Below are 7,791 nucleotides of genomic sequence, written 5' to 3'. Positions count from 1 at the left end.
TTGCATAAGTGTATGCATGTTATGACGATTTGAGATATGAGAAAATCACTTTAACTCACACACAATCATAACTGCTTAATAGGGACTATCACCTTTAAGGTACATCCTATAACTCCCACATCTCTTAGAATACACGCTTGCAATCATTTTTAAAGCATTTTTTATCTTTTTGCTTTTTATTTTTCTTTGCATATTTTTCTTTTAAACATATCATACATGGGCTTATTAGAGAGAGAAAAGAATTACCCAATGATATTTGACATTCAAATTTTACTATGCCTAAGCACACAAATGCCATTGACACTGTACTTTTGCTATGCCGAAGCATATAGATGTCTTATTACGATTAGCGGGTAACAATGGTGAGATGGTTATTTATGCCTTTCTCTCAGGATTTTTTAGTCCTTCCCATCAAAAAGAGTGATATGCATGTTAAGTTTAAGAGACAACTTAATCGTACTCATCACAAACACGAGCCACAAAGCTCACTTGCTTAGTTGTGCATAGAGATACTCATCTAAGCTACAAATGATACAAAGTTTAGAAAATTTTGTTTCAATGGCCATCCAAGGTACACAAGTACCAATGTACAAAACACACACTGTTTTTATATTTTTCTGATTTTTCAATTTTTTTTATTTTTTTAATTTTTATAAAGAAAAACAAAAAAAGCAAAAAAAAAAAAAAACTGAAAAATAACCAAACAAAAACATATTAAACAAACAAAGCATAAAAACTAGATGCAGATGCATAAGGAAGAAAAAAAAGAGAGGCGGATCATCCCATGGAGATAACACCAATGTTTTGACGAAGATATTTAAAGCGTTTACTATCAAGAGGTTTGGTAAACAGGTCAGCCTTCTGATCATCGGTGTGAATAAACTCAAGAGTGAGAGTGTCATCTTCGACAAGCTCCCTAATGAAGTGATGTCGAATCTCTATGTTTGGTTCTAGAATGTTGAACCGAATTCTTAGAGATATTAATGGCACTAGTATTGTCACAATAGATAGTGAGATGTTCTTGACAAATGCCATAATCATGGAGGAGTTTTTGCATCCATAGGAGTTGGGTGCAACAGCTACCAGCAGCAATGTACTCAGCTTCTGCAGTGGATAATGAGATGGAGTTCTGCTTTTTACTCATCCAAGAGACAAGATTATTACCCACATAGAAACAACCCCCTGAAGTACTCTTTCTATCATCAGCATTCCCAGCCCAATCAGCATCAGAGTACCCAACTAGGACATCACTTGTGTCCTTGCTATACCACACACCAAAATCAGCAGTGGTTTTGACATACTTTATGATTCTTTTTAAAGCAGTCATATGAGACTCTTTGGGATTAGCCTGATATCTAGCATATACTCCAACACTGTAACTAATGTCAGGTCTACTAGTAGTAAGGTAAAGGAGACTACCTATCATGCTTCTATAAAGAAAAGGATCAACACTTCTACCTAACAAGTCAACAGTGAGTTTAACATTTGGGCTCATAGGGGTTCGGACAGAACTAGCAGATTCCAAATCAAATTTTTTCACAAGATTCTTAGCATATTTAGATTGAGATAGAAATATACCTGAATCTTGTTGACGAATCTGCAGTCCAAGGAAGCGTGTCAGCTTTCTAATTATGCTCATCTCGAACTCTGCCTGCATGAGTTTTGAGAAATCATGAGTAAGTACATCCTTAGTCAATCCAAAGATGATGTCATCAACATAGACTTGGGCAACTATTAGCTCGCTATCTTCTCTTTTGATGAAGAGAGTCTGATCAGCCTTTCCTCTTGTGAACCCATGTGACACCAAGTATTGTGTAAGTCAATCATACCAAGCTGGGGCTTGCTTTAACCCATAGAGTGCTTTCTTGAGGTACAGTACATGATCTGGAAAGTGTGGATCAGTAAATCCTTTTGGTTGCTCCACATAAATGTCTTCTTTGAGAAATCCATTTAAGAAAGTAGTCTCCACATCCATATGATAAAGCTTGAACTTTAATTGACATGCCAGTGCAAGGAGAATTCTGATGGACTCCATACGAGAAACCGGAGCAAATGTCTCATCATAGTCTACTCCTTCCATTTGAGAGTATCCTTGAGGTACAAGCCGAGCCTTGTTTCGGATCACATTGCCTTCCTTATCAGTCTTGTTGCGGAATATCCACTTTGTACCAATGATGTGTTCACCCTCCGGTTTAGGTACCAAGGTCCAAACATCATTCCTCTGAAACTGAAGAAGTTCATCATGCATTGCTTCAACCAACCTTTCATCCTGAAGAGCTTCCTCAAATTTTGTGGGTTCAACCTGTGATAAATAACAAGAATAAGACACAAAGTTAGCAACACATTTATCAACAGTTCGTTTCCTTAATGTGAGTTCATTCATATTTCCCACAATATCTTCTGGAGGATGGTTTAATTTAACCCTGGATGAAGGTCTTTTCTCTTTATGAGACTCAGAATCTGGTGAAGCGAATATGTCTACAGAATCTTCCAAAACACTGGGAGTACTGGGAGTACTTGGAGATGCAGGTTCTTGTTCAATAAGCTCTTGAACTCTATTAGGCTCAGGATGAGGAATTTCTTTGGGTAACTCTTCAATACTTTTCTGAGAGCTGGAATCTGAAGACTCATCAATAACAACATTTACTGTCTCCATTATCTTCATAGTTCTCTTGTTGTATACTTGATAAGCCTTGCTTGTGGAGGAGTAGCCCAAAAATATACCTTCATCACTTCTAGAGTCAAACTTTCCCACATTCTCTCTATCCTTGAGGATGAAACAGGTGCTTCCAAAGATCCTAAAGTACTTCACATTCGGCTTTCTTCCTTTCCATAACTCATATGGAGTCTTCTTGGTATCGGGTCTAAAGTACACCCTATTAACTGTATGACAAACAGTGTTAACAGCTTCTCCCCAAAAGTTTCTGGCCAAATCCTTGTTATATAACATGGCTCTGGCCATCTCTTGAATAACTCTATTCTTTCTTTCTACCACACTATTTTGCTGAGGAGTAATAGGAGCAGAGAATTCTTGAGATATACCTGATCTCTGGCAAAAGGACTCTATATGTGAGTTTTCGAATTCTTTACCATGGTCACTTCGAATTCGATCAATCTTCAGGTTCTTCTCATTCTGCAATCTTGTGCATAAGGCTTCAATGTGCTCAGGAGCATTAGACTTGGATCGTAAGAGAATGACCCAAGTGTATCTGGTGAAGTCGTCTACCACAACCATGATGTATCTCTTACCACCAAGAGACTCGGTTCTAGTTGGACCCATAAGATCCAAATGTAGGAGCTCCAATGGCCTAGATGTAGCTGATGTTTGAGTGCTTGGATGCTTAGCTTTTGTCTGTTTCCCGAGTTGACATGGTCCACACACCACATTGTTCATTCTACTAAGCTTCGGTATTCCCAAGACTAATTCATGCTTAGATACAATAGAAAGGTGTTTGTAACTAGCATGCCCCATCCGTTGATGCCATAAATCTTCATTAGGCAAACGAATATTGTTGCACACAATATCAGCATTAGGAACCAATCCATAACAGTTGTCTAAAGTGCGAATATCACTTATGAGGTTCTTTCCAGACTCATCCATGACAAGACATTTTCCCTTTGAGAAAAGCACTATGAAGTCTTGATCACATATCTGACTTATGCTTAACAGGTTCACCCTTAGACCTTCTACATAGAGGATATTTGCAATGTCTGGCAGTCCAGGTAGAGAAATAATTCCCTTTCCTTTAATTTGAGATTTGCTCCCATCTCCGAAAGTTACATTGCCACCCTTTTTAGACTCAAAGGTCTTGAAGAGAGATCTGTCTCCAGTCATATGTCTTAAGCAACCGCTGTTGATGTACCACAGACATGTGTCCATAACTTTAAATGCAGATTTCATCATAAAACATACTTCATGTTTAGATGACAGATCAGTGGGAATGGTGTTTTCTCTCATCTTCCTTTTTCGAGCTAAGCCTTTAATGTTTACTCTTCTCAGACGAACTCCTTTGCACATTTTCATTTTGAGACAGTCTAGTTTCTTCTTAGTCGAACTGAGATCTTTTTCCATAGTAATTATAGAAGAATTCAAATAACTTTTAGACTTGTATTTTCTGAAACACTCAATCAAAAAGAGATTAGAAAAACAAGATGTATTTGAAAACATAGACCTATTCAAGCTGGTTACAGTCATGACAACAGGGGTCAATGGATCAACACAGCAAAGATTAAACCCTAATCAGAGTGTGCCCGCTCTGATACCACTTGATAGGCCACAAATTGAATGACCCCTTGTGATAGAAATTAATTAATTAATTAGTCGAGTTATTAATTAATCAATTTATCATGCAAACGCGTGGTAGCACAAACAAAACACCAATAAACTAATAATGCAGCGGAAAATAAATAACACGGTGATTTGTTTACGAATGGAGAAAACCTAACGACAAAAACCCCACCAAGTGATTTTCAGGTCACCACTCCCGAAACTCCACTATTATCACAACAAGCGGTTACAAGTAAAGGAATCCAAGTACCTTACCAACCTACAGTTGAACCCTTACCCCAATACCCAATTGGACTTGTTCTGTAGTGACAGTTCCTCTTTCTGATACACGACTCCCAGTACGTGACTAACCAATTGCGCGGATCCCAGTACGCGACTTCAATCACCAACTAAGAAGGTTGTTGGTTGCAAAGTTCTTCAGTTCATCCAAACGATGAAGATCAAGAAAATGCTTGGTCACAAAACCCTACGGTGCACATACACAGCAACTTCTTCAAGAGAAGGAGATGAACTAGGGCAAGAATTTCGTCTCCGGTCACAATTTGCTTGAACAGAGTTTGCTCAATGCTTGTGCAACTTGTGAACCCTTTGACAGCCCTTAAACTGATCATTTTATATGTCTAGGGTTAGGAGAAAAGAAAGCCCAAAGACACATTCACAGATCCCAAGAAAATCATATTGAAATTCTAAAAATCTTAAACCTCGACAGATAGCAAGTGTCGAGTAGCTGTCGAGCAAGTGTCGAGCACACCGAATGAAGAACAGCTTCCTTAAGCTCGATAGATGCAGCTGTCGACCAGCTGTCGAGTTTTAATGATTTTGCACTCTGAACTTGTTTTCTTGAACAGACTTGAAAACTTCAATATGTGATCTTGAAACAAGATTTCTTGAAGTATTTAAAACATCCTAAATCTACCCAAATACAAGTAAAGTGCGTTTTGTCAAAGGATAAGCCAATTACATAAAATCATGACATATGTTCTTAACAAGCGAAACACATATGTCCTAACACTTCATATGAATTTTAGTTGAGTTATAAAATAAATATTGTTAAGACTACCAATAAATGTGTTGTGTGTGGATCCCTAAACCTTAGCGGCTTAATATATTTTTATTTTCTCTCAATTTAAATAACCTTTATCAAACCATCAAAATCTCTTCAATTAAACTTTATTATCTTAGTTTTATTCTCTTGTGATTTGCTAATCAATTCCCTTTTCCCTATGGATTCGACCTCGAACTCTTTGAGTTAATACTTCGTGACAATCCTGCACTTGGGAGCATTATTTAAGTCACAACAAGTTTTTGGTGGCATTGCCGGGGATTAGGCAATTAAAGAAGCACTCCACTTTGTTTGGAGAGGTTTTCGGCATTAAATTTTTCACATATTAGGTAATATCTCTCCAACTCTTTTCTTCTAAGTAGTTTAGTTTTCTTTTAGAGTTTTTCTTTTCTTTTTAATTCTTTTTATTGTTAAAGGTATTTGTTTTATTTTATTTTCTTTTTCTTTTTCTTTCTTGCTTTACTATTGCATGCGTGTTTGGTGTCTTGATAGTGATAATCGCTTGGTTAGATTTGAGTCTAATAATTTGTTTGGCAATTTATCTAATTCTTTCACACATTCTCACACACTTGATATCATGGAAGACTTAGAGAGTAATCATGGTGATGTGAATAATCTAAATAATGAAGACTTTCACAATCACCAACCAATTAGAACTCTTAAGGATTATTTGCAACTAATGCTGCATCATGCATCATTTTTCCAACTAATGCAAATAATTTTAATTTTGAGTCCCATATGATTTCATTGCTTCCTAAATTTCATGGCTTAGATTTTGAAAATCCTTACCTACACTTTAAGGAATTTAAGGAGGTATGTGCTACTTTCCATGACCAATCATGTAATAAAGAGACCATTAGGTTGAAGTTGTTTCCTTTTTCTCTTAAAGACAAGGCAAAAACTTGGCTTAATCCTTTGAGACCTAGGTTAATTGGTACTTGGCAAGAGATGCAAACTGAGTTTTAAAGAAATTTTTTCCAATTTATAGGACTAATGCACTTAAAAGACAAATAATGAATTTTTCACAAAAAGATAATGAGACATTTTATCAATGTTGGGAAAGATTTAAAGATTTGCATAATGCTTGTCCACATCATGGCTATGAAACTTGGCATATAATCAATTTTTTCTATAAAAGTTTAACTCCAAAGATAGGCCAATTTGTAGAGATGATGTGCAATGGAGAGTTTTTGAATAAAGATCCTAATGAGGCCTTTGATTATTTTGATCTCTTAGCTAAGAATGCCCAAACTTAGGATACCACTGATACCTCAGATAGGTCTTGTGGACACAAGAGGGAGTCGCTACCTAGTTTTTGCAATGGTCTAGAAACCATATATATAGTGTACTTTTTGAGGAAGGACCTTTTAATCTTACTACTAGAGTATGGGTTCGGAATTTATGTAGGCTCTTGGGAATGTGTTAGGCACTCAAGATCACCCAACCCTAAGGTTGGTCTCCTATCGTTGTGTCTTAACCTTATTAAAAAACTATTTAAGTACTTGTATTCTAAACTCACACACACACTAACATGCATCTAGCAAACAACGTGGCATCTTTATCCCAAAACACATATACAACACTAACATGGCATCAAAGCATATTCAAGTATAATCAAATCAAGGCAGAAGCATAAACATAAGGAAAGATCCAAGTAAAATGTGATTCATCCAAGCACTCTTATTCATCTCTAGCACCAAAACAAGATCATGTCACAAATGCATGAACATTTCTAATGCATGACTTACCTTTTACTTACCTTGTAGCAACTCAGCACCTATGGCATTATGCATGAGCATTTGAATGCATGTTCATGGAATTTAAAGTTGAAAATTGGGTCTGAGTTAAGGTGCCAAACAGCGGGTTTGGGAAATTGAGGTATTTTAAGTGATGAGTAATGAGTGATGAGTGATAAGTGATGAAAATTGAGTAATGAAAATTGAGTGATTACAAATTACAAACCAAACAGGCCCTATGCATTTGACGTGCCCTGAGTCTACGATAAATCAAAGAATTATACATAACTAAACACTTTTATAGATGAGTAAATCAATCAAAAACATAATAACATAAGCATTAAAACCCTAAAATAATTGTTAAGAACATACTAATAAACGGTTGGGTTTTGCCCCTTGCCTTAGTACGACTTCTAACAAGTCATAACACAAATAAAACTCTAAAAACTGTAAAGAAACTTTAGAAAAACCTAAATTACTTTCTATGGCAGCTCCTCTCTGAATTTTTCCCTAACGAGCCTTTAAATAGGTCAAGGAATCCTATTACAAGTTGAATTCCCATTTGGAGAAAATCTCAAGTTTTTAGGCTTCAATAAACCAACGTTTTTGGCCCATTTAACTTCACAATTCGGACTTTTGGTAATATAAAAAGTTGTATCCCTGTAAGTTAACTTTCCAGTCCAACTTGAATCATCTCAATTGGA

General features: G+C 36.4%; 1 non-coding gene across 1 annotated transcript; it reads right to left on the bottom strand.

Moving 5' to 3' along the window:
* Positions 1–6,346: 6,346 nt before the first annotated feature.
* LOC115958667 lies at positions 6,347–6,453 on the bottom strand. Its single transcript, XR_004084593.1, has one exon. It is a non-coding gene; the product is annotated as a small nucleolar RNA R71 (small nucleolar RNA).
* Between the last annotated feature and the right edge of the window lie 1,338 nt (positions 6,454–7,791).

Source organism: Quercus lobata, chromosome 8, assembly GCF_001633185.2.
Source record: "Quercus lobata isolate SW786 chromosome 8, ValleyOak3.0 Primary Assembly, whole genome shotgun sequence".
NCBI classification, from domain to species: Eukaryota; Viridiplantae; Streptophyta; class Magnoliopsida; order Fagales; family Fagaceae; genus Quercus; species Quercus lobata.
Note: the sequence above shows the minus strand (reverse complement) of the source record. Positions and strands in the feature narration are given on the sequence as shown.